The sequence below is a fragment of the Protopterus annectens genome, chromosome 1.part1 (genome assembly GCF_019279795.1).
Source record: "Protopterus annectens isolate FY-2018-M chromosome 1.part1, PAN1.0, whole genome shotgun sequence".
Taxonomy (NCBI): domain Eukaryota; kingdom Metazoa; phylum Chordata; order Ceratodontiformes; family Protopteridae; genus Protopterus; species Protopterus annectens.
Genome location: NC_056726.1, coordinates 44,151,515 through 44,175,644, shown reverse-complemented (window position 1 = coordinate 44,175,644; position 24,130 = coordinate 44,151,515). Strand labels below are relative to the sequence as shown.

Sequence of the window (24,130 nt, the reverse complement as noted above, 5' to 3'; positions counted from 1 at the left end):
ATTCTGCTAACATGTGGATACATCTTTAAGTACCTGTACCATAAAATTTAAAGTTTCAATAGCATGTAACCGAGTTGGATGTTCAAATCACATGTAACTTTCTACCTTTAAAACACCAGTATGTTTTACACCTGGCCTCAGTTCCCACACTCGTGCACCTTATGATAGGATTAGGATGGAAAATGTCTTCAGCTGTTGTGTCTGGCATTTTGGATACTTCTCTTGTGATTTTGTTTTATTAATGTGGATCATTGCTAGTTAATCAGTGCATTGATTATTCAGAAAATGTTAGCATGTTTGTATAAAAGCAGAGCTAAAACTGCATAAAACAGACTACAAATTAATAAATTGTTACACTTGTCCTGGCCCTTGTCATGATACAACCAAGTATTGAGCAGTGTCAAGCTGTTTATTTCTACAAAAAATGGACTATGAAGGTAAAGCAAACAGCAAGATCTATTAGTTACTTATGGACAAGGTTTAAAATTTTCTTGTATTACACTTAAAGGTGTTAACACTTGAGAGCATTTCTAATCTTTTTTTTTTTTCTGGTTGCATCATTTTGATAGTCTGGTACACATTAATTAATGTGAATATAATATGACCTACTAGTACTGTGGACATCAAATGCTTTTATAACATTAATCAGCAGGATAGCTTATTGACTAATGTAGAATGAAAGAAATTAAAACAAATGTAATAACTGCAGATGGGAGTAAAGTATATGCAAAATTGCTGCTGCATTCATCTTGTCGTAGCCCTAAGGCATTTCCTTTTCTGTGTTCACTGATCTTTGACTAAACAGAAAGTAGTGAAAGCTGTCATACTAGTGACCTTGCAGAGAAGAAAACAGAGTTGTGTTCTCTTTTATCAGGAACAGATCAAAAATTCTAGCTGAGAAGTGGCAGCAGGGGACAGCCAACAGGTAGAATGAGATGTTTCTGATAGAGAATAACTTCTAAGTTTATGTCTGGCGAATTTTAACAAACTTTCAGATCTTGCCTTTTAACAAAGTTTTAGATTTCCAGTCCTTTAAGTTAAAAAAAAGCAAACAACGTTCGGCATTATTTGTACCTGCTCAGCAATGTCATGAATTCTTTAGAGTTGTGAAATCCTGAGCTGCTTTCATTCTGTATGCTGCTTCAGGTAAGCTGTTGACAACAATGCTTAGTACTTTCTAGAACTCAAGCTACCTGGTAAAACTGCTGCAAGAGATTCCATGTTTGAAAGGAAAAGTTGCATCACATAAAGTCTGATAGTATGTTACAATGAATTTGTTGACTATGTCTAATGACAAATTATGAAAGAAAGTTTAAGAAAAGAGATCCTTCAGTTTTGATACCAGTTCACTGTGGCTGTGGTAACATGGTTTCTCAAAGTCATAGAAGTTCCATAGCTGAAGGAAAATTTACAAAAGGACTGCCAGTTATAGATCTAAAGAATTTATGTAGTTTTGGATATATCCACACTATTGTTTTTCAGTAGCTCTGCATGAGATCTTGGCCTTCTGTTCCACAGAAAGTCGGTACAGCTGTGGACAGTGGTTATAAGACAAAACACTAGCTATTGCTTCAGGTTGAGTAGGTTTAGTAAAGAGAGTTATTCTACCCTGCCTCAGTGTTGTCTACAGGCAGCATTTTCTTGTGGCAGAAGATTTCTGTCCCAAATTGATTGATGTATGTACCTCACTGCAGTATTAGTAATCTTAGATATGTGAAGCTCATTGGAAGATGTGACAGGGCAATAAATTAAAATCTAAAGTGTGTGACTGAAATTGAATCAATCTGTTTTATTATTTTCTTTCATTAAAAATTAGCAACTGAAAGGATTTATCTGTTCATTTTCTTTGTTGACTCAAATGACATTATATGCTTTGATTCAGAATATGGGTATTTAACACGCAGCATTTCTGTGTTATGTCATATGTACGTCAGAGAAGGGTCTGTATTACAAAATGAGTACTACTGACAATAGTCACTCTGGCATGTAAAATCAAAGTGTTCTGCCAGCGGTCACTTACTTGACATTGCTTGTGTCAATGGCTTTTGTACTACTGCAGTTACAATACTAGCATTATGTATAACAAGGTGTGGGTAGGTGTTATTTTGCCTTGGTTAAATAATATTTTTGCGATTATTTTGAAGTCATGTTTTTCATGTGCACCTGTCACTAGGAGGGAGCTATTATCCAGCATTATGTGTAGCACACTGAAGCAGCTCTGAATCCAGATTCATAAATCACTTGGTCTTTTTACCTAAAGCAAAGTCCGCTGCTATCTTTGTCTTACTCTCTGATGACAGGAGCAAGTTAGACAGGCTGTGTAGCATCAGGGTGAGTGACAGAAAGCCACACCACCTGTGGGGTTGGTTCTTCTTAGTAATTAGGCTTGGCTGGGATGTAAATTGAGTAGAATTCTATTCAGACATGCTGTAGTTATTTTGAAAATAAGAAAATAGCAAACGTTATTGGAATGACAAGAGTGAATTGTTTCATAGCAAACTACGGAGTTTTGAATTTCAACTAAGTTTGTGATTTTTTTAGAAAAAAAATGTATTTTGCAAATTTTTTTTTTTCACAAACAATGTATTACAGATGTTCTTCGTTCCCCATTGCTGCAGTCCTTACTATTGGGGTATAGTCCGCGTCCAGTCGGCCCGAATACCAGAGTATAAGGCTGACGTCGGTCAGGGCGCATTAGACTGGCGCAGTGCGTCAGGGTACTCGCATGACCGGCGTCATATCCTCAGTCTTTTTGCCGCATGGTCCGATGCAGAAGCAGTTTTGCGAGTGCAGGTTGGCGTTCTGAAATATTTGGAGTTTCAGACCGAAACAGAGTTGGCTAAGTACCCGTTGGGGAACATTTTGGTTTTCTTGCCTCAGTATTTAACCGGATGTCAGAAAAGTGAATAACTGTATTTCTTGTGGGAAACAGATACCTCATAGGGATTACCATACCTTGTGTATACCTTGTTTAGGGCCTGAGCACGCGTTGTTGGTTGCGCTCTTGTGCTAGGTTTAACAAACGCACTATTAAGAGGAGGTTAGACTGTGCCAGGTTAGTGTTTGGGAAGCATTATAAAATGCCGCCGGATGCTCCGGCCGCTCAAGAAGCGCAAGGACAAAACAGCGAAGCCTAGGGTTGATGAACCGGCAGTCCCGGACGTCGGTTCTTTAGAAGGCTCAGTGGAGCCAGAGGTTTTGCCAGGAGTTTCCACGGAGTCTCAGGCAGAAACTTTACTGTTACAGGATGTGCCTTCTCAGGAGGTAGGCCAGGCTGAGGGGGCTTCTCAGGTAACTGTTCTTCCCTCTCTTCCAAAGGTAGTTAGAGCCTCTCCTTCTGTTGCCAAAACTTCTTTGAGAGGTAGGCCTAGTTCAGCTTCAGTGGGGGTTTCTCCTAGCATTTCGGGTTCTGTACCTAAGAAACATATGCTTAAAATGGCAGAAGATTTGATTACTATGATTAGAGGTTCTATGCCCCCTGATAAGAGGCCTAGGGTGGAACCGAGTTTGATAGTTTTGAACAGTGTTCAGAGGCTTCAGAGTCTTCTGCAGAAGACTTGCAGGAGTATCCTACTTATTCTGATTCTGATGTGGATGATTCCACTCCTACAGCTTCTCCTCCTGAGGATTTCTCATTTTCAGAGACTCTGCATTCCATGAGGGAGCACTTTAAATGGGAAGGCCAGGATTACTCTGATTCCAGGAAAAGGCTTAGGGAATTCTTGTTTTACCCCAGCATAGGCCCTTAGCTATTCCTCCTGTGTTGAATGTGGTGGAAGATGTTTTGCAGAGGCTACACTGAACCCTGACTGTTTGCCTCCTCCTCCTTTTATGCCTGATAGGTATTATAGGGTGCCCGGCTCATAAGTATTTGTTTAAGAGTCCTAGGGCGGACCCAGAAACTATTTCTCAAGGGCCTAAAGGTGTTAAGGCCTCTGTGGTTAAAATCCTGTTCCCACTGATAAAGAGGCAAGGGCTTTGGATAGGTGGGGAAAGAAAGTGTATACTTCTTCCACTCTAGCCATGAGAGCGTTGAATTGTCAGTTTCACATGCTAAAATATCAGAATTATCTCCTTTCACAATTAAAATCTAAGGTGGATGCTTTGGCGGAAGGTATTGAGTGTAAAGAGTTGCTGGATTTGGTTCATGTGTCTGAACAAGTGGGTAAGCATTCTTTGCAATGTGGTTTTGATGCTGTACAGGCCTCCTCGAGGGTGGCTGCTACTAGTTCTGTTCTTCGCAGGCATGCCTGGTTGAAGGATCAGAATTTAGCTGAGCATGTTAAGACAAGGATTTTGGATGCTCCTTTACAGTCTGATGTGTTGTTTGGATCGCCTGTGGAAGCAGTTTTAAAGAAAATGGAAGACAAAGCTAAGTCTATGCAAACTGTTAAAGATTTTTTGCAGGTGCAGCCACCGGTTTAGTAGAAATTGGCCTGCTAAGGGTGGACATATCCTGCTTATGATTCCCAGTCTAGGGGTAGGTCTAGACGTGGTAGGGGCAGGGCTCAAGGTTCTTTTAGGCCTAGAACAGGGAGTTCACCTGCTCAGACTTCTGGTGAGGGCAGGGGTCAGTCCTTTCGTAAACAGACCCAATGACCTGTCTTTTCAGCTGCCAGTAGATTCTCGTCTGGCAGCTCCTTTGGGAGGAAGACTGTCTCTTTTCAAAGAAAATTGGGATTTAATTACTCAGGACAAATGGGTGTTGGATATCATTCACCACGGTTACAGATTTTATTTCCATACAATGCCCCCTTTCAAAGGCATGCCAGACGTTCCTCCTCCACAAAGAAAGGAGGCTCACAAGCAAGTTTCTCAGTTACTCGGGATGGGGGCCATTCAGCCAGTCCCTGTATCAGAAAGGGGCCTAGGATTTTATTCTCGCCTGTTCCTAGTACCAAAGAAGGGGAACACGTGGAGACCAATTTTGGATTTATCTCTCCTCAACACTTTTCTGGACATTCCCAAGTTCAAGATGTTGACGTTACAACAGCTTTTACCTCTGCTGGGCAAAGATCACTGGATGGTAACTTTAGATCTCAAGGAAGCTTACCTTCATGTGCCTATAAGGCTAAGTTGCAGGAAGTATCTGCGGTTTCGAGCTGGAAATTCTCATTATCAGTTCTCTGCATTGCCCTTTGGCTTATCTACTGCCCAGAGTATTCACAAAGGTTCTGGCTCCAGTGATAGCTTACTTCAGGCTTCAAGGAATTCAAATCTATCCTTACTTGGACGACTGCCTGATTCTGGCTCAAGAAAAGGAAGACCTTCTACAGCATCTGGAATATGTTATAGCAGTGCTAAGATGCCTAGGGTATTCTGTGAACGAAATAAAGTCCAGTCTAGTACCCTCTCAAGACATGTGCTTTCTGGGTGTGAGACTGAATACAGCAGCCCAGATGGCCTTTTAACCCCGGACAAACAAAAGAGTCTGTCACTTTACTTCCATCAACTATCTCATCAGTCCGTGCTGACTGCAAGGACAGTCCTTCAAGCATTAGGGTTCATGGCATCTTGTATTCTGGTGCTTCCCAATGCCAAACTGCATATGAGGAAGCTACAATGGTATCTCAAAAATGTATGGACACAGCACTGCCAGGATTTGGACACTGTCATTCAAATAATACCTTGCCTTCAAAAAGAATTTTTGTGGTGGGCTCAGGAATGTCACCTAAACAAGGGACTCTCTGTGACCCGGCCAGAGGCGAGTCAGATTTTAACGACAGATGCCTCGGACATTGCTTGGGGAGCTCATCTAAATGGAAAGTGGATACAAGACAAGTGGCCTGCCAGACTACAGCATCTACATATCAACATGAAGGAGATGTTAGCAGTCCAATTTGCATTAATGGCTTTCAAGGAGTTACTTCTTCCAGGGCAGGTGTTGATTCTAACAGACAACACAACTGTCATGTGGTACATCAACAAACAAGGGGGAACACATTCTTATCCTCTATGCAGGCAAGCAATGATTTTATGGGAGACTGCGCTAAGCTTGCAACTAACTCTTCAGGCAAGGTTTCTGCCAGGAGCACAGAACTCCTTAGCAGATGGGTTAAGCAGACAAATCATGGATCCCCACGAGTGGAAACTGGATCTTCATGTATTTCAAAAATTGACAGTGTCATGGGGGACTCCAGACATAGATCTGTTCGCTTCTCCACTAAACCACCAGCTGCCACAGTATTGCACAAAGTGGTTTCATCACACAGCTTGGAAAGTGGATGCTCTGTCTTTCAGTTGGAAAAACCTTCATGTGTATGCCTTTCCTCCTCTGCCTCTTCTTCCAAAGGTACTATTAAAGGTCAGACAAGACAGGCCAAGGATGATTTTGATAGCTCCAGATTGGCCTCGGCAACACTGGTACCCACTACTACGGAGTCTGGTAAGGAAGCCTCCATGGCCTTTACCTCTGATTCCTCATCTGTTATCTCAGAAGGATGGTCATCTGCTCAATGTCAAGCTTCACTCTCTTCATCTAACAGCCTGGCATATTCTGTGTTGAAACACAGCAGGTCTCAACTTCCTCAACAAGTTTTAAATGTGATTATGGAAGCTAGAAGACCTAGTACAAGGAAAGTGTACGCAGAAAAATGGAAGAGATTTTTATTTTGGAGTACAGCAAAGAATTTGCAGGTTTCTGAGCCTAATTTGAGTGTGGCTCTTCAATATCTTACTGAGTTATTGGACAAAGGTTTGTCCTTCTCTTCCATTAAGATTCATGCTGCAGCAATTTCAGCTCACTATGATTGTGACCCACCATTGTTTTCGCACCCTTTGTTCAAGCAGTTTCTTAGAGGGGCAAAGAATATAAGACCCCCGTAGAGCTCCTACTCCTGCTTGGGATCTCAATTTTGTGTTGGAAAAACTTACTCTACAACCTTTTGAGCCTGCGGCTACTGCTGAATTGAAATACTTGTCATGGAAGACTGCTTTTCTGTTGGCTATTACTTCTGCAAGAAGGGTGTCTGAGTTGCAGGCCCTTATGGCAGTAGAGCCATTTTGATTTTCCATAAGGATAGGGTATCATTACGTACTAATCCTTCCTTTATGCCTAAGGTGGTTTCTAGTGTGGCTTTAAACCAAACTATTCATTTGCCTACTTTTTATGCAGACCCCCAAAATAAAGGGAAAAGATTTTGCACACTTTAGATGTACACAGGCAATTGCGTTATTATTTAAGCAGGACTAAGGATTTCAGGCAGTCTCAGCAGTTGTTTGTTTCTTTTGCTTTGAGTTCACAGGGCAAGCCTGTGTCAAAACAAACTATTTCTAGGTGGATTGGCTTTTGCATTGCATTTTGTTATTCCCATCATGGCAAGGAGATTCCAGCTGGGATTAGGCCTCATTCCACTAGGGCTACTGCCACTTCTACAGCATTTCTAAGGGGTGGCAACTAAGGATATTTTGGAAGCAGCTACTTGGAGTTCAGTGCATACTTTCTCTAAGCATTATCACCTTCCTATCTACTCTAAGTCTAGGGCTGGTTTTGCCACAGCTGTTTTGCAAGGCATGTTGTCAGCTCCTGCTTCTTTATGATTTGCCAGCCTCCCTTACCTCTGCTTTGGGATTCTACCCAATAGTAAGGACTGCAGCAATGGGGAGAACATAGTACAGTTTTGTACCTACCATAAATGTAGATGTTCGAGGATCCCCATTGCTGCAGTCCAATCCCTCCTTCCCTCTGTGTTTAGGGGTGGTTGTGTAGGTGGGGTTACATGCTTATATTTTTGTATATATTCTTGTATATTTTGTACATATTTTTGGTGCAGGTATTTTGGGCCTTGTCTTTCTAGGGTCTTCTGACATCTGGGGCAAGAAAAGACTGAGGATATGACGTCGGTCATGCGCATTAGTACCCTGACGTACTGACCGACTCCAGCCTTATACCCTGGTACTCGGGCCGACTGGACGCGGACTATACCCCAATAGTAAGGACTGCAGCAATGGGGATCCTCGAACATCTACATTTATGGTAGGTACAAAACTGTACTTTTCACCATACTTTTTTGTATGTTTTACATTTGGGTTCAGTGGGCTTAAAGACCAGGTTTCTTAGTGGGATTCATTAAAGAAGGAAATTGTGAGCACAGGTCGTGGAACACAGTATGCATTAGGAGTTGTGATTATATTCTGTTGGTTGAGGAATGTTTAGTTATTTATGGTGGGTCGTTCCAAATGGAGAATAAATTCAGTTTCTGAGATATTGTCTGGTGTGTTGTATGTGTTATCTGATTATTAATATGTTTTGTATTACTGTGTTCTTTTACTGTTCTATTTTTTTCATTATTCTTGCTGTTTTAGATTGAGTATTGTGGGCAGTTCTTTACTAAATGGGTTGTGATTTTTTAAGTTAATTTCTTTTGCAATTAAATGTTGAGTTATTTTCTAATAGACAAGGAGGAGTTTCTTCAGATTTCCTGCTTGGATATAGTGACCATTATTGTGACTTTCTGTGCAGATTTATTATAATATTTTTATCTGTATTGTTGAAATGTGATTTACTTAATGTATTATAGTGCCTCCCACTTAGTTTTAAGGTAATATTAGGGTAGGGCTGTTAGTTTTATTTGCATTTGAGTTTGATTTTATTTGGGGAGTTGCAGATGAAGGTTATATCCATGCTTATTTATGTTTTAATTAATTGTTAATGTATGTTGTGATTGTATTTTGTATTTCTGAAGTGGGTTACTGCATTAGATGTACTGAGTGTTAAACTGAAGGCGGTTGATGTTTTCTTAGTTTTCTTTAACTTAATTCATTACCATCATCGCCATAAACCCCCATTTCCCATTTTCTACGTGGGATTGGGGTGTTGCATTAACTGTCGCCATGTCTCTCTCAATTCAGTGTCACTCTCCTACCTTCTTTGACAGGCATTCTTCATGTTGCAGGGTCTTCTCTAACACAATCCATCCATCTCTTTGCTAGATGACCTTATTTCCTCTCACCTTTAACAGATTGCTGTCTGCTGTCCTGCACATGTTCCCAAACCACTATAATCTTTGACATTCTCTGCAATTGGAGCTAGCTGGGCTTCTGCTATGTTGTTTTCATTTCTTCAATAGTGTGCATCCTAACACCTGTCTCAAGCACTTCATATCCATCAGTTATAGCTTCCTCAGCTGTTGTGCCTTCACTGCCCAGGTTTCTGTATCATACAGTAGAACCAGTCCCACCACTGTTTTGTACCTTACTTTTCAGCTTCTTTGGCATTCTTCTGTCATACGCTACACCTGACACTCTGTGTTAGCTGGCTGCAACCATTTTCATTCTAGCTTTGACCTCCTCATTCGGATTTCCCTTTTCCTCAGTCACCTCTCCCAGCTCCTTGAAGCTGTTAACCTCTTCCACTATTTTCCCACGTATCAAGTTCGCAACTTCATCTGATTTCCCCCATTTGCTGCCATTATAATTATGGCAACTTTACTCAGTTTCATTCTGTTTACTTTCCGTTTTGCATTCCATTCCCCTATCTTTTGCTGAAGTTCTTGCTCACAGTCTGCCTATAATGCCACATTGTCTGCAAACAGCAGCTTTGTTGCTCTGTCCCCTCCTACCTGTTTGCTAATGTAGTCTGTCATCATTGTGGACAGCAGTGGGCTCAGAGCTGAACCCTGATGCAAACTCACTTCCACTGCAAACCCCTCTGTGGGTCAGAGTACTGTTTGTACTTGTGTCATAGTCCTGGTAATTAGCCTGCACTAATTCTACCAATGTTTCTGGGACACTGAACCATCAGAAGACTGCCCAAATCAACTTTTTTCAAATGTGTCATATGCTAGAAATGCTAGGATTGGACTGTTTCCTCATCTCTAGCTTCTTCTCAACTATCTGTCTTTCATGCTGCATGTTGGTCTGAATGCAAACTGCTCATCAGCCATCTTACTTTCTACTACTTTCTGTATTTATGTATCACTCACCCTCTCCAGAACTTTCATGCAGTGTGACTGGAGTGTGATACTTCTGTACTGCCCACAGTTGTGAATGTCCCCTTTGTTCTTCTACAGTGGTACTAGTATACTTATTCTCCAGTTATGTGGGATATACTTTTCTCTCCATACTGCTATGAGTACCTTCAGGAGTTATTCCTTTCCTAACTCGCCCAACATCTTGATCATATCTATTACAACCTCATCTGAATCTGTTGATTTCCATGACTTTATTTTCCTATTTGCTGTTCATACCTCTTCTAGGGTGGGCTTCTCTTCTTCTTTCATTATATACTGTGTCTGGGGCAGTACATTCTGTGGGGTTGTCCTCATTCAGAAGCTGCTTGAAGTACTCCTTCCATCTGCCTTTGATGTTCTGTGGACTGGTGAGCAGGTTGTTGCTGGCATCCGCTATGACAGGTGATCTTCTTTATCTTTCTGTCTTTGTCTTGCAACTTGATAGAGTCTCTTTGTTCCATCTACTGAGTCATTTTTCAGAAGCTCGTAGAGGACCTTTTTTGTCTTTTTCTTCACTTTTGTTAGCCAACCATTATTCCTTCTCAGGCTGGTCTGTTATCTTTATCCCACTTTTCCTGCACTCCTTTCTTTTTGATGACTTACTGGACTTCTTCATTCCACCATCAGCTTTCCATGTGTACCTTATTTCCATACCTGACTTGGCTGCATACCTGCTCTGTAGTCCTCTCACGTGCTGTTTTGAAGTCCTGCGCTTCCTTTTAAACTCTTCTTCTTGAGGTGCTAAAGGCCGGAGTATTTCCTTGAACTGTTGTGAGTTCTTTCCAATCAGTTTCCAGGTCTTTAGAGCCTTCTCTGACCATTGCTTGCAGATGATTGTGGCAACCAGTAGTCTATGCTTTTCTTGCCATCCGTTTCACTGGGAATGACTTTGAAATCGCTGATTCTACCCCCAGTACCCTTTCTTTACTAAGAGAAACTCTACCTGAGTTGTATGTTGGTCACTCTTTATGGGATGTTATGACTGTCCACCATCAAACATTTGCTAGACAGAAGTCTAGAATGGCCTGTCCTTCTTTATTCCTGTCGCCCCACCCATATGGACCCAGGCAGTCCTCATATCCTGTTCTGTCTGTCCTGCTATGTGTATTCAAGTCACCCATTACCAAAACCAATTCATGCTGTCCCGCTTTATCTAGTAGGTCCTGCAACTACTGCCTGAAAACACTCTTTTCCTTGCTGTGGGGCATAGGCTGAGATTATAAGTACTGCCCTATTATCATGTGTCACTAGTTCTGATGACATCCCTCACTGTCATTTAAAGTTTCTCCCTCATCACAATTCCCACATAGGTTTATAGGTTCATAGGTTGGTACTAGGCTATTGGCCCTAGGGCATATAGGGCCTATACAAGCCTAGCCATAACAATTCCTTGGGCTATTTCTTCCCACAGTATTTACTTCCCTGGACCCCTGTCTAGCAGGGCGACTGACGTGATCCCCCAGGGTGAATTTCCTATCTCCCATCCAATCATCAAGGTTCCTTTTGAAGAGTGCAAATAGACGCTCTACTTGACATGTATGGGCAGTCTATTCCAGAGTCTGGGGAGTCTCTGTGTCAGGAACCTATCCCTCCAGCATGTTTTGTTCATTGTGATGACAAGGTTTAGATCCCTGGAGTGAGTGTCTATGAGGGATAGAGATTTCTGTAAGTGTAGCATGTCCAACAGCTCTGGGTTTGATATGGCCTTGTATGTTAAGCACAGATCGCCTCTGAGTAGATGATATGTGACAGGGTATAGGTGGAGTTTTTTTAAATGGTCAGCATAGGGCATCTGCTTTAGGCCTGTGATTCTTTTAGCAAGGTATATCTGCGGCCTTTCCAGTTGTTGCAGATGTCTTGAGAGGTACATACCAAATGGGGTGTTGTATTCTATAATGGGTCTAATGAGGGATGAGTACAGTGGGACAATGACCTCCTTTTTTCTGGATGAAAAGCCCTTAGTGATGAGGTGTGCTACATAGAAGGATTTCCTGACTGTTGTGGCGATGTGGTTATCGAAGGTGAGACCACTGTCCACCTGTATCCCTAAGTCTCTTATCACACTTTCGGTGTTTAGTGTACTGCCACCTATGTGGTAATTCACGGGTACATGTTTTTTCCCAAAGGGGATAACTATACATTTCTTGGCATTGAGCTTGAGCCCATGGCTCTGGCACCAAGCATCTGTTTCTGTAAGGCACTTCTGTAGAATATCCACATAATTTGGGGATTCAATAATGGCTCCCAGTTTGCAGTCATCTGCGAACTTTGTTAGCCAGAGTCCCTTAGTGTTGGTCTGTACTTCAACAGAAGTAGCTGCCAAACAAGAGTGGTCTCAGGAATGAACCCTGAGATACTCCACTTGTCACTTGTCTGAAGTTGGATTTGGAGTCGGCTACTTTTACAGTGTGGGTTCTGTCAATAAGCCAGTTGGCAACCCATCGAGTGATGTAGGGATTAATGCCCAGCTTAGTAAGTTTATCTATGATTCCAGAGTGGGGGAATGGTGTTGAAGGCCTTGGTGAGGTTCAGATAGGCTGTGTGGACCATCTTACCCTTGTCCATGGCTCTGGAGACTTATTTGAAGAAGTCAATCAGGTTCAGGAGACAAGATCGGGCCTTCACGAACCCAAACTGCATGGGGTCCAGTGTTTGTAGGTTGCCAATGTCTTTGTTTATAAGTTCCATGATAATAAATTCCATGGCCTTGCAGATCAGGCTTGTCAGACTGCTGGGGCGGTAGTTCCCGGGATCCAAGGTGGATTCCCCCTTGTGGAGTGGGATAACTGTAGCTGTGCACCACTCAGTGGGCATGAAGCCTGAGGTGTTCTGCTCCTGAGTTGTAGACTCTGGACCTCAAGCCATGTGGTTTTGCTGCACTACTCTTCCATCTTGTCTCTTGGATACATAGAATGTCCAGCCTTCTCCTTACTGTCATGTCACCCACTTCCAAGCTTCATCCTGTCAGTGAACCTACAGTGAGTGCAGCAATTCTTGATTCACATCTGACAGGTGGATTGGTTTTAGATGCAGTTTTCACTCAACAGAGCTATCCCAGTTAACCCAAACTGGATGCCAACAAGCCAGTTTCTTATTGGCCCAGGGATGCTGGGCTTTATGGCATGCTCACACTGGCCAATAGGGGCACATACTGCTCTCATACCATTAGCATGGGTCCCTGGTGTATATCAGAGTAGGCCAATAAATACCTTTGCCTATGCCCATTTTTGGTGACTTTAGTCAACACAGCCAAATCAACTAGAGGCAGTTTTTGCACTGTTGAGTGGCTAGTCCTGTTACAGTGTGCAGTTTTTGATCTGGGTTCTCCTAGCTAGAGGATATTGTGCACCACACTTGATGTCCAAAGCAGCTGGTCTATACAGATCCTCCCCCAATAGGCATCAATTCATATCTGTGCAGCTGCCTACAATCCTCCTCTTGGGTGAGTTTGAGGTAGAACCACTCAGCATGTTTTTGGGAGATGAGAAGGACCCCATGGTGATACATGCAAAGTCCATACAGGCATTGGCTGAAGATCAAGATTAAACCTTGTACCTTTTGCACAGGAGGCAAAGACCTTAGCCATTATGCCAACTGTGTATGTGTAGCATGTACATTTTAATCTGCTTGCTTCAGTTTTGGCTATAGCACACAGCCATTTTGTACAGCCAGCTGTTGAAAAACATTTTGCTTTGACAACAGTGTTAAAATACACTGCTGTCAGAATAAAGTAGCTGCACTGTAAAATGTAAATAAACAAAATATATGGTAACATTAGCAAGCTAAGCAGGCTGGACCAGAATTTCCTATTCTCAGCATTAACCTGTAGCTTATCCTGTGGGATCCTCAGGCAGAAGGAGACATACAATCTCTCCAGCATGCCCTGGATTTGCCCTATGGCTCCCTCCAAATGGCTTTGCTTGATATACCTCCTAAGGGAGGAACCTTGGGGGGGGGGGGTTATCATCATGAAGCACCCAAGCTACATCAGCTAACTCCTGTCGGCTTAGGGGAGGAGTGGCTGTGCTCTGATGTCACCCTTATCACTGTGCTACAACAAGTGATCCCAGCTAAAATGCAAAGGAATATTACAGCTGTTGCTTGTGTCTGTGATCTCATCCTCTCAATCAGTTCTCAAAGTTCATGATTATAGTTGAGAATGGAGGCACAGAATGACTGATAAGCTATGAGCTTCATTCTTTGTCTGCAGTGTCACTTGTTCACTATGTTCATCTACAGTGCCTGTAGTATGGGCTCTGCGTCCATCTGCTTGTCTTTGGATTCATTGTAACTTCGCTTGTGAACAAGGTACCAATACATTTAAACTGTACTGGGGATAGCTGCTTCCCCTTCTCATGCAGATGGAAATCCACTCTTTTTCAGGAGAAAACCATGACCTCTGATTTAGGCATGATGATTTTCATTCTAACTGCTTCACACAGCAACAAATCTCTCTTCTGCATTCTGGAGGTCATGACCACTGAAGACTAATCCATCAACATAATGTGCAGACAGTTAAAATTTCATAATGACCTTCTCAAACTAGATACTTACCAGCTTAGGCTGCTCCATGATAGTTCTCTCCATGGCAGTCACAAAATAGAGAAGGTACACAATACACATTTTGTAGAATCTTGTACCTATTTTGAATACTTTTATCTTAGTGCCATGAATGCAGATATTACTCTCAGACATCAAATATAAGGGCTACATGGCATACAGTATAGTTTCCCAGAAGGCATTCCTGTGAACATGGCCACATGCCTTCTCTAAGTCCAAAAAATGAAAACAATGTAGAAGTTCATGACCCTTAATTGTAAGCCCTGTAACTATGAGTAAAACACTACAAAGATGGGAATTCTGAACTTACGGTACCTTGGAGTATTTCCCCTACTCTAGGTACACTCAGTACCTTGAAGTATTCCCTTTACACCAAGGTTCAGTAAGTATAATTTCGAAAATACAATTCTTCGAAATTACACAGTACTTAATCGAAAGTGCACTTTCGCGAAACCCGCTTCAGCGGACGGGCTGCATACTGCAGTTTAGTGCAGTAGACACGGACCTTAGGGTTAGGGCATGGGTCATAGTAAGGGGATAGCTAGTAGGGCTATCCCCTTACCATGACCCATGCCCTAACCCTAAGGTCCATGACTACTGCACCACAGTGGAGGACATAACCTTATACAGAAGTGTGTGTAAAGTGCTGAGATAAAATGCACTATTGGAATAGAACAGGAATCCACCTGCAGTATTGTGACTCTTTAGATGTATATGTTTAATGGAAACTGGAACACAGGAGGTTAACTTGAAAAAATAGTTGAAATTAAATTGTTTTTTATAATTGCTGGGCCATAAACAACAGATGTTATCTCTCATTTTTAGTGCAGTAGCAGACACAATGTCCAGCGCTAGAAGTTTTTTGTATTGTCTTGACAGAGAGGTAATTAAAATTTTGAGATGTAAAGTGTTTTATTGTTTAATGACTTCCAGGATCTGCAGACAGGTGAGAGATATGTATTTTTTCACATGGAGATGCTAAAATTCTGGTAGTTTCTGACAAAGGGGGTTTAGCTTGGGAACTAAAGTCAGGTGACAAAGTGATGTCATCCATGCTAACCCAGCAGTAATATTTGATATTAATTTAAGACATCTCTGAGAGAGAGAGAGAGAGAGACTGGGCATTTTGTATTTTGTCTTTGACCAGGAAGCATCCACTCACCTCTGCACTTGTCTTGGTGTAAGTAAGTTCCTAGGGAATAGTAACTCTTTTAGATTCAGCTAGGAATATAGTAGTCTGCCTATAATGCCACATTGTCTGCAAACAGCAGCTTTGTTGCTCTGTCCCCTCCTACCTGTTTGCTAATGTAGTCTGTCATCATTGTGGACAGCAGTGGGCTCAGAGCTGAACCCTGATGCAAACTCACTTCCACTGCAAACCCTCTGTGGGTCAGAGTACTGTTTGTACTTGTGTCATAGTCCTGGTAATTAGCCTGCACTAATTCTACCAATGTTTCTGGGACACTGAACCATCAGAAGACTGCCCAAATCAACTTTTTTCAAATGTGTCATATGCTAGAAATGCTAGGATTGGACTGTTTCCTCATCTCTAGCTTCTTCTCAACTATCTGTCTTTCATGCTGCATGTTGGTCTGAATGCAAACTGCTCATCAGCCATCTTACTTTCTACTACTTTCTGTATTTATGTAACACTCACCTCTCCAGAACTTTCATACTGTGTGACTGGAGTGTGATATTGTACTGGTGAATGTCCCTTTGTTCTTCTACAGTGGTACTAGTATACTTATTCTCCAGTTATGTGGGATATACTTTCTCCATACTGCTATGAGTACCTTCAGGAGTTATTCCTTTCCTAACTCGCCCAACATCTTGATCATATCTATTACAACCTCATCTGAATCTGTTGATTTCCATGACTTTATTTTCCTATTTGCTGTTCATACCTCTTCTAGGGTGGGCTTCTCTTCTTCTTTCATTATATACTGTGTCTGGGGCAGTACATTCTGTGGGGTTGTCCTCATTCAGAAGCTGCTTGAAGTACTCCTTCCATCTGCCTTTGATGTTCTGTGGACTGGTGAGCAGGTTGTTGCTGGCATCCGCTATGACAGGTGATCTTCTTTATCTTTCTGTCTTTGTCTTGCAACTTGATAGAGTCTCTTTGTTCCATCTACTGAGTCATTTTTCAGAAGCTCGTAGAGGACCTTTTTTGTCTTTTTCTTCACTTTTGTTAGCCAACCAGTATTCCTTCTCAGGCTGGTCTGTTATCTTTATCCCACTTTTCCTGCACTCCTTTCTTTTTGATGACTTACTGGACTTCTTCATTCCACCATCAGCTTTCCATGTGTACCTTATTTCCATACCTGACTTGGCTGCATACCTGCTCTGTAGTCCTCTGCTGTTTTGAAGTCCTCTCCTTTTAAACTCTTCTTCTTGAGGTGCTAAAGGCGGAGTATTTCCTTGAACTGTTGTGAGTTCTTTCCAATCAGTTTCAGGTCTTTAGAGCCTTCTCTGACCATTGCTTGCAGATGATTGTGGCAACCAGTAGTCTATGCTTTTCTTGCCATCCGTTTCACTGGGAATGACTTTGAAATCGCTGATTCTACCCCAGTACCCTTTCTTTACTAAGAAACTCTACCTGAGTTGTATGTTGGTCACTCTTTATGGGATGTTATGACTGTCCACCATCAAACATTTGCTAGACAGAAGTCTAGAATGGCCTGTCCTTCTTTATTCCTGTCCCCATATGGACCCAGGCAGTCCTCATATCCTGTTCTGTCTGTCCTGCTATGTGTATTCAAGTCACCCATTACCAAAACCAATTCATGCTGTCCCTTTATCTAGTAGGTCCTGCAACTACTGCCTGAAAACACTCTTTTCCTTGCTGTGGGGCATAGGCTGAGATTATAAGTACTGCCCTATTATCATGTGTCACTAGTTCTGATGACATCCCTCACTGTCATTTAAAGTTTCTCCCTCATCACAATTCCCACATAGGTTTATAGGTTCATAGGTTGGTACTAGGCTATTGGCCCTAGGGCATAGGTACAAGCCTAGCAAAAATTCCTTGTGCAGACAGTTAAAATTTCATAATGACCTTCTCAAACTAGATACTTACCAGCTTAGGCTGCTCCATGATAGTTCTCTCCATGGCAGTCACAAAATAGAGAAGGTACACAATACACATTTTGTAGAATCTTGTACCTATTTTGAATACTTTTATCTTAGTGCCATGAATGCAGATATTACTCTCAGACATCAAATATAAGGGCTACATGGCATACAGTATAGTTTCCCAGAAGGCATTCCTGTGAACATGGCCACATGCCTTCTCTAAGTCCAAAAAATGAAAACAATGTAGAAGTTCATGACCCTTAATTGTAAGCCCTGTAACTATGAGTAAAACACTACAAAGATGGGAATTCTGAACTTACGGTACCTTGGAGTATTTCCCCCCTACTCTAGGTACACTCAGTACCTTGAAGTATTCCCTTTACACCAAGGTTCAGTAAGTATAATTTCGAAAATACAATTCTTCGAAATTACACAGTACTTAATCGAAAGTGCACTTTCGCGAAACCCGCTTCAGCGGACGGGCTGCATACTGCAGTTTAGTGCAGTAGACACGGACCTTAGGGTTAGGGCATGGGTCATAGTAAGGGGATAGCTAGTAGGGCTATCCCCTTACCATGACCCATGCCCTAACCCTAAGGTCCATGACTACTGCACCACAGTGGAGGACATAACCTTTATATTTATGATATTATATTTATTTATACAGAAGTGTGTGTAAAGTGCTGAGATAAAATGCACTATTGGAATAGAACAGGAATCCACCTGCAGTATTGTGACTCTTTAGATGTATATGTTTAATGGAAACTGGAACACAGGAGGTTAACTTGAAAAAATAGTTGAAATTAAATTGTTTTTTATAATTGCTGGGCCATAAACAACAGATGTTATCTCTCATTTTTAGTGCAGTAGCAGACACAATGTCCAGCGCTAGAAGTTTTTTGTATTGTCTTGACAGAGAGGTAATTAAAATTTTGAGATGTAAAGTGTTTTATTGTTTAATGACTTCCAGGATCTGCAGACAGGTGAGAGATATGTATTTTTTCACATGGAGATGCTAAAATTCTGGTAGTTTCTGACAAAGGGGGTTTAGCTTTGGAACTAAAGTCAGGTGACAAAGTGATGTCATCCATGCTAACCCAGCAGTAATATTTGATATTAATTTAAGACATCTCTGAGAGAGAGAGAGAGAGAGACTGGGCATTTTGTATTTTGTCTTTGACCAGGAAGCATCCACTCACCTCTGCACTTGTCTTGGTGTAAGTAAGTTCCTAGGGAATAGTAACTCTTTTAGATTCAGCTAGGAATATAGTAAAGTACAGCTTAAATGTTTTCTTTATTTGTTTGAGACTGTCATGCAGTGCTGTTTTAAATATTTTCTGTGATTTTGAACTCTGATGTAACTGATTACTTACTTCTTGTTCTTTTATTATTTATTATTAAATACATTTAAATATTTCTATTGTGGCTGGTCTGTTTAGAGATATTTAAGCAATTAGAGTACTTGCATATCTATTTGGTGACACTTTACAGGCCACTCTTAATAGCCTGGCGCTTGGTCAGAACTATTTATTTATTTATTTAACATTTTGCTAACCAGGAAAGTCCGACATGGAACAAAGCCAATTTTCAGTGGAGACCTGGGGAGAAACACTCCAGATGCATGTCTTTGAACATGGGAGCAAACCGTAGCACCCAAAGGAAACCCACACGAATGCAGGGAGGACATGCAGACTCTGCACAGAAGGCACTCCAGCCAAGAATCGAACCGGAGAACCTCTTGCTGTTAGGCTACAATGCTACCGCTGCACCACTGCGCCATCCAGCTACCATTTGAATCAATAGTAACATTACACAGCAGGATTTGGCCACCCTTTGTTAAGGGCCTTAAAGTAGCTGATAAGGGATTCTGGTGGCAGTGATAACTACCTTATAGTTTGGGCAGAAGAGGGCATAGATAGTAAACCTGTGCTAGCCTTTCCCAATGTGTGTTTTTGTATAAATCAAATCTCAACGTGTGTGTGTGTGTGTGTGTGTGTGTGTGTGTGTGTGTGTGTGTGTGTGTGTGTGTGTGTGTGTGTGTGAGTTACTTGGGCAGGAACATGAAGCACTGGTTGGGCCGAGAGAGTATTGGGACGGCTTGGAACCCTGGATAAGGACTCTGTCTATAGCTGTGCCAGTGGGGAGTCTTATTGGGGATCTGGAGAAAGAAGGAGAAACCAGCCCTAGACTGACTGTGATCTCTGTGTGCTCTTAAGGGAAACTGTACTTTACTGTGTGTGTACTTGTCATCCTTCCAGTGTGTACGTCCCCCACTGTTGCCAGTGGTCAGACTTGAGGTTCCTTGATTAATGGGCCAGTGTTGGGCCGTCACAGGGGTTATAATGACCATTAAATTTTTTCTACATTTTATTGGTCTATATTCAGAGGTTCAGACTGAGTTTTTACTCAGGTTATTAGGTTTGATTTTAGAGCAGAATGTGTTTAATGATCGGGGGGATGGTTTATGCAAATTAAAGGTACTGCTATGGGTGCAAGACTGCTATGGGTGCAAGTTTTGCACCTTTATATGCAGATTTATTTATGGGGTACTTAGAACTCAATTTGATTTATCATGACAAATTTAATCATGTAGCACAGATTTCTTGATGATTGCTGGTGTGTTTGGAATGGCCCTAAACATGTTTGGAATGAGTTTATGGTTTATATTAACTCAAATAGTTTTGGCTTGTGATATGTAGGTAAATTAGATTTATTTACTATTGATTTTTTAGATGTTAATATATATAGTGGACAGTTGCATGACCGCTACTTTATATAGAAAGCCCTTTACCAAGAATTCTCTATTAAGGGCTGATAGTTGCCACCCTAATCATGTGAAAATAAATATTCCTACAGCATATTTTTTATGGTTGAAGAGAATATGCAGCCATACTATGATTTTTGAGGAGGAGGCAAATAAAATGAAAAACATATTTTTGCAAAGAGGTTATAAGTCACCTGATATTACACATGCTTATACATTAGCAGCCAATACTTCTAGAGAGAACTTCTTATGTCTTTCAAACTGTCAACCAAAACTTGTTCAGGGCTCCAACACACCGAGATTAATAACTACATATGGAAGTAATACTTTCAAGATACGTGAGGTTATTAATTAACAATGTGGCACGTGGTTAAAAGTGATCTATTTTTTGAACAAATGTTGGATCATTATTGTCCCTTTGGTTATAGGAGAAGTAGAACTATTGGGGAACATCTCTCTTCTTTTAAAAAAGGTTGTGGCAACTGTGTCTATTGCAAGGTTGTTTCAAAAACAAAGTAATTTACTTCTACTAACACCTCCAAGGTGTTAGAGATCAAACAGTTCATTATGTGTAATACAGATCGAGTTGTTTGCATGGCAGTATGCCAGTGTGGTGCATTCTATGTGGGCCAGACACCACGTCCATTTAAAGGCCAGTTTTTAAGAATAGGACGAATATGCAGTTCAGAAAACGATTTTGACACTGAGGTAGATAATCTCAAATCTAGATTTAGATCAAGGGGTTATAATAATACTTTGAGTCTGCCTACCAGCAGGCAGTTCAGTTACCTAGAACAGAACTTTTTCAAGAAAACAAGGCAGATAATTTAGAATGTCAAGATAAGCCTAGATTGATCACTACGTTTGGTACTAACACTTTCAAGATTAAATCAGTGATAGCCAAGTATTGGCATATCTTGAAGTTGTTTTTTGGACCATTGTTGGATAATTATTGTCATTTTGGTTTTTGTAGGGGCAAAACAGTGGGTGAGTATTTTTCTTCCTTAACAAAAGGACATATTAGTCAGTCTGATCATGCAGTTAGAAGAATTGTTGGTAACACTTTTTGTGGACATTGCACATATTGTAAACTGATATCTAGGACCAAGTCCTTCACCTCAGTCAATATCCCAAAGGTGTAAAACATAAGATACTTGATTACCTGTTCTAGTGAATGGGTTATATATATATTTATTTATTTATTTGCAGTTTGATTACCGGGGAAGTCCACTGGGCTGAACTGACCCATTTTTAGTGGAGGCCCAGGGAGAAAAGATCCAAGATGCATTATACAATTTAGATGCAACTGATAGTTAATATTAAAGATAATGTTAAAGATAATGTTATTTAGAATAGTTACTCATAAATGCATTCATTATCATGCATAGTTAAATTCATTAAGCTTGAAGGTAGGGATCATACAGTTTAATTTGAGGAAAACAGATGTGTTAGGTGTGGAAAGAGTTTACATACAAACCTTTTAAGAAAATGTAAGTACGCTTTACATACACACATCAACAGTAGAATGCTATTTACAATATTTACAAGGTTGGGCTGTGTGAGGGTAGCTGTAGAGAGCTTAGAGAGAAGCTAGAGAAATTGTTGAGAGCTTAGATAGGCTCATAGGAATATAACTATGAGAGTTGTAGAGCTTGGGAACCCCCTTTGATTAGGTTGGGTGAAGGCAGGTACATTTCCATTTAGTGGACAGGTGTTTGAATAGTTGGGTTTTGAAGTTTTCTGAGTTTGGTATGGTTCTTAGTGTGGAGGGAAGGGAATTCCATTTTTTGCCTAGTGAGAAAGATTGGAAAAGTTGGCCAGCAGGACGTTTGGGTTTCTGGATAGTAATTAAGTTCTGATTTTCAGATCTGATAGCTCTGTTGGGTGTATAATGGGGAAGGATGTTAGAGTGGGACATTTTGTGGGGTGAAATATGAGTCTATATGCAGTAGTGAGTTGGAGATAGTCTAGGTAGTTTGGGAGTTCAAGCCAATTCAGGGATTGTAGGGTTAGGCAGTGATGGGTGGTATTTTTAGATTTAGAGGCAAATGTAGAGATTTTTTTGTAGCAGTTTTCCAGCTTAGAGGTGTAGAGGAGGACAGGTTGGTTAGGAGAGGGGCTCCATATAATAAGGAAGGAAGAAGATGAGTCGAGGCCAGAGTCTGCCTGGTAGAGTTGGAGAGAAAGCGATTATTCCTATACAGCTTACCTAGCTTTTGGTGGGTTTTCTTAATATTTTGTTGAATACGAATATCAGACTTGAGGTGTTCATCTACAGTAATGCCAAGTAGTTTGGCAGAGGGGAACACTTCTATAGGTGAGTTGGTTTGACTATAGACTTTGAAGTTATTTTTATTGTAGGAGAGGGTCTTTGTAGGAGGGAATAGTAGAATCTTTGATTTATTTGCATTGAGAGAGAGGTGGTTTTGGCGCATACAGTTTTCAGTTGTTGAGAAGGCAGTTTGGGTTTTAGTCAGCAATTTAGACAGGTTTGAGGCAGATCAGACTAAGGTTGAATTGTCTGCGTATTGAATGACTTTAGCATCAGGAATAGCAGTGTGAAAGTTATTGATGAAGATGTTAAAAGGCATTGGCCCAAGGATGGATCCCTGTGGTATACCAGTTGGGGTACATAGGAAGAAAGAGATGAAATTCTTCCATTTGACTGCCTGTGATCTGTCTGATAGATAGCTGAAGAACAAGGATAAAGCATTATGTGAGAGATTAAGGTTTGAGAGATGACAGAGAAGGTGCTTGTGGGAAACAGTATCAAAGGCTTTAGACAGATTGAGTAAAACAATAGAAACTAAGTGTCCTGAATCTCGGGCTTGATTGACAGTTTCTAGGAAAGAGAGTAGAGCAGTTATTGTGCTTTGGCCTGGATGGAAGCCATGCTGGCTAGGCGTGAGGAGATTGTTTTGGGTCAGGAAAGGCATAAGTTGGAGGTGGATGCATTTTTCTAGGATTTTGGAGATTGGTGAGAGCAAAGCAATGGGGTGAAAGAGATGCTGGTATTTTTGCCTCCTTTATGAAGAGGAAAAATATAAGCTGAGCACCAGAGTTTGGGGACATATGATTCTTTTATGGATCGGTTAATAATGATGCTGATTGGGAGAGCAATGCTATCAGCAGCACATTTTAGAAAGGAAGAGGGAATATTGCCGGGTGCATTAGAGCAAGGTTTAAGTTTGGGCAAAGGTTTTTTTATAAAGTTAGTGGAGATGGGTTTGAGTTCAAACAGATGAGGTAAGTTAGACGGGGGAGAGTATAGAGCAGTTGGGTTATTATTGGGAAACGTCTTGGTGAGGGTAGTAATAGTTTCTATGAAAAACAAGTTAAATTCAAAGTCATAATTCCAGGTCAGATTTACTTGGGTCAGGACAGGGATTATTTTTGGAGCCTGGATTGAGGAGTGAGTTTATTGAGTTCCAGAATTTTTGGGGTTTTTATTGTTATTGGACTGAAGTTTGATATAGTAGGATTTTTTGTCTTTGGTGATTAGTCGTTTTGCACAGTTGCAGAGCTGTTTATATTGGAGCAAGGTATTGACCAGTTTATTGTTTTGGTAAAGCTTCCATGTCTCTGTGGTGCATAATCTGTTTTGTCTGTTTGGATAGCCAAGGAGTAGTTTTAGTTTTTATCCTTTTGTTTCTTACTGGGGCTATTAAAGTATCAAGGAAGACAGAGTTGAAGTATTCTATAACCTTGTGAAGAGGAAGGATGTTTAGAATTTGCCAGTTCATTTGTTTAAAAGTATTTGAGAAAGTAGTTGGGTTGAAGCTAC

At 41.1% G+C, this 24,130-nt stretch overlaps 1 protein-coding gene across 4 annotated transcripts in view; it reads left to right on the top strand.

The window, feature by feature from the left end:
- Positions 1-24,130, top strand: part of ARHGEF10 (Rho guanine nucleotide exchange factor 10) — a 2,254,368-nt gene that overhangs the window by 305,862 nt on the left and 1,924,376 nt on the right. The window contains exon 1 of one of the 4 annotated variants that reach the window (XM_044073492.1): positions 906-1,146. The exons of the other annotated variants lie outside the window; for them this stretch is intronic. The gene's annotated coding sequence lies outside the window, so the exon portion shown is untranslated. Of the gene's footprint in view, positions 1-905; positions 1,147-24,130 lie in introns of those variants that run through there. 4 annotated transcript variants of the gene reach the window in all.